General features: G+C 45.3%; 1 pseudogene; it reads right to left on the reverse strand.

The window, feature by feature from the left end:
• Nucleotides 1-1,713: 1,713 nt before the first annotated feature.
• Nucleotides 1,714-3,135, reverse strand: LOC108634308 (annotated as a pseudogene).
• Nucleotides 3,136-3,529: the final 394 nt, after the last annotated feature.

The following is a 3,529-nucleotide window of genomic DNA, read 5'->3' on the forward strand; positions in this document are numbered from 1 at the left end:
AGGAGTTTGGCGAGCACGGTCGCTGTGGCTTGTCGCCTTTTCTGTCTCTGCTGCTCAGTTTTCTGGGTGTACTGCTGGCGCCCCTTGTGAGGCAGATGGTGACAGTCCAACACCCCCAGAAGACTTAGCAAAGAAGCCTGCTTGCAGTTTGGTAGGTAGAGTCTCTCCGGGGCTGCAATTGCCCCTTTCCAGCCCTTAGGGCTCTGGCTGCCTGTCCCCGGTGGGGGATGGTCTGCAGCCTGCTATTTCTGTTCCGTCCTTTGTTCTGGGCGCGGTCCTGGCAGTGTCTTATGTTCGAGCTTTTTGTGTGGTAGCTATCCCACAGTCTGGTTTGCTAGCCCAAGTTAGATTGTTCTGGTTATGTGTGGGGCGTTTCTGCCCGATTCTTACAAATCTCTGCAGCCCATGCCTCCCGCGCTTCCCTGCCCTGCCCCCACTTGCTAGTGGCGGATGCAGGCATCTGTGCTGCTTTTCCACTGGGGGAGTCACTGTTGGGCCTGCAATCTGTTGGTTTTAATTATTTATTTATTTTTCCTTCCTGTTATGCTGCCCTCTGTGTTTCCAAGGCTCGCCACAGACTCGGTAGGGAGAGTGTTTCCTGGTGTTTGGAAACCTCTCTTCTTAAAATTCCCTTCCCGGGACAGGCTTCCCTTCCCAGGACAGAGCTCCCTCCCCACCTCCTTTGTCTCTCTTTGCATCTTTTATATTTTTTTCTATCTGTTTTTGAAGACAATGGTCTGCTTTTCTGGTTGCCTGATGTCCTCTGCCAGCATTCAGAAGTTGTTTTGTGGAGTTTGCTCCACGTTGAAATGTTCTTTTGAGGAATTTGTGAGGGAGAATGTGGTCTTCCCGTCCTATTCCTCCACCATCTTAGGACCGCTCCCCCCCCCCTCATGCTTTCTTTCTACATTCCTTCCCATATACAAAGTTCTCAGGTGATTTACATAATCTTCTGGCCAAGAGGCCTGCTAACATTTTATGACCCTTTCTGATGATGATTAGTCAACTGGAAAACTTATTTTCTCCAAAGGTGATTTTTCTTCAGTTAGGCACCACCCTCTGAAGGCACCAGATAAAGTTGAATTCCTACAGGGCAAAGGTGCAGTGGGCTATAATCAAGAGAAGAATTTACTTAGGCTAAGGTCTAAAGTGAATAATGTCAAGGTTAATACTTATTTCTCCTATATGCTAGTTATATAAAAATTGTGTATAAGGGGCAAGGGGTATGGAGGCTTAGCAGCAAATATTGGCTCAACAATGAAACCCTGCACAGGTATAATTTCTAACTAACTCATTAATACTATGCTAATAATTTTCTAACTTCTCAAAAGAATCTGTATTTAGAAAGTTTATGGCATCTCGTGTCTCTCATGGTTAGGAGGCTGTGAACAATCACATGTGGCTGGACAAACCTGTCAGGCAGGCTAGAGAGCCATCAGAGGAGCTTGTGGACTGAAACACTCTTGTTACACCCAGGAGATTTATTAACTGGTGCTCTAAGTTAGCTCCTTTTCAGAGAGAGGTGATAGAGTAGCCCTCCGTAATGTCAGAAGTGTAGGTGAAAGCATAATGCAGTAAGGTAGGCAGACTCTGGTTTTGGGGGTAGATGCTCAAGAATGTCCTGAGGGACCCCTGAGACCTGATCCCACCTTTGCGTATGTCAGGCCTCCTTCCTCATGACCTTTGCCATGGGCAGGATTCCCCACGCTGGCTCCCAGCATCTCCCCATTTTTTATTTCTTAAAACAGCCAGATGAAGTTCAGTCGAGAGCTTCTGAATGCTCTGCCGAAGGATCCTGACAATGCAAGGAAGAATGATTATGAGAAGCAGGATTAGAGCACACACAGCAGCATAACTGAAAATAGTAGACAGAATGTTCTTTGGAGAAATGAAGTTAGAGAAAGTGTGGAAAAAGTCATTAGGTGCTCCAGTGGCAGTAAAATCCAATCAAGAGTGTTCCATGGTCTGTATCTGATTACGAAGTTTCCCTAAAACCAGGCCAATGTCAGAGCTGTTCCAAACACCTGAAATATGATTTTTAATTTTTTCCCGTTTTTAATCTGTTTCATTTACTTTCAAGAATGTAACACATATCCACTGGTAGTTGGTGTGACAAGACAGAGCCATTTTTACTTTTAGGGCTTGCAGTTCATTCTCAATATGCATCATTGCCTCTTCTAAGGCGTCTACCCTTATCTCCAACTTCCTATCTATAGCTTCTTGTGTTGCCAGTGTTAAAGAAACATTTTTTGACATGGTATCAACATATTGAGCAGTATGCACTTTTTGAGTCAGTGATATTGCTGCCACAGTAACAGAAGTGATTGTGGCTATTAAAGCTGATATCCCTAAAATAAGCAAGCCCACAAATCGTGTTCACATTAAATCTTGTAGTTGTTGTAACACAGCAAGACCATAATTATCATACCAATGAGTAGTTACAGTTACAGGCACCATAATATAGGGTGGATGCTTTAACACCACAAAAGAGCAAACATTATATTGCGGAGTTAAGCAAGATGAAAGCATACATTGTTCACAAGACGCCACATTGGGTCCACCTGTATAAATCATTTATATATTAAGTTTTCCAGAATCGTTAGCAAAGAGAAAAACATAAGGAGAGGGTAGACAAGCTAAAATAGAGTAAATAGAATTATTTTTTCCTCCTCCGGTTATTCTGTAATCAATCCTTGAATTTTAAGTACAAGATTTCCAAATCAGTTACCCTGAATGATCATCTATAGTGTTCCATATGAAGGAGCAACTGAGGAGGTCCTGAGGCACCAGTGTGTGGACTTGCTGGAGTTTGTGCTGCAGCAGCTCCATCAGTCCCACTGGGATCTCGATGTTTATCTTGCTCTGCTGCCGGTGGACGCCCGGGTGCTGCCCTCGCCCCCTCGCTAAACCAGCCTTGGGCCCAGCGGCAGCCAAGCGAGCGCAGACAGATGCTGGCAGGGCCACCAGCTGCGAGTGCGGTGCACTGGGCCCTGGCAGCCAGGCTGACCCCGCCCGTGGCTCCCGGCGTGCAGCTGTCCCATGCGGTGGCGGCGGCAGAGGCAAGGGCAGAGGAGTGCCCTTCCTCTTTTGCGATCGAAGCAATGGGGGAATCGGATGTCTAGGGGACTGCGACATGGCGAATCAGTCTGTCCAGGATCCATATTGGTGAATCTGCGTCCTGTGGAAAAATACAAGCACATCCTCGACAGCTAGTTAACAATGGGTCAGGAGCTTTCCATTGTCAGGAGAGGAGGTCCTTCCACTTTACCAATGGCTTTACATTTTGTTGCTCCGGACACCAGTGATGAAGCATTGCAGTGGTTCCAGACGAATCAGCATTTAGGTTATTTATTACAAAGAGAGCATGTTGCAAGATTTGATGGGGAGAACTATACTTAAATTTCCTTTCTTTTAATTTTTGAATTTGTATTTTTATTGTCTGATGTGCTCTTTCTACTATGGCTTGTCCCTGTAGATTATAGGAGATGCCTGTTATGTTTTATTTGAAATTTCATATAAAATTATTGGA

Source organism: Capra hircus (genome assembly GCF_001704415.2).
Source record: "Capra hircus breed San Clemente chromosome X unlocalized genomic scaffold, ASM170441v1, whole genome shotgun sequence".
Taxonomy (NCBI): Eukaryota; Metazoa; Chordata; class Mammalia; order Artiodactyla; family Bovidae; genus Capra; species Capra hircus.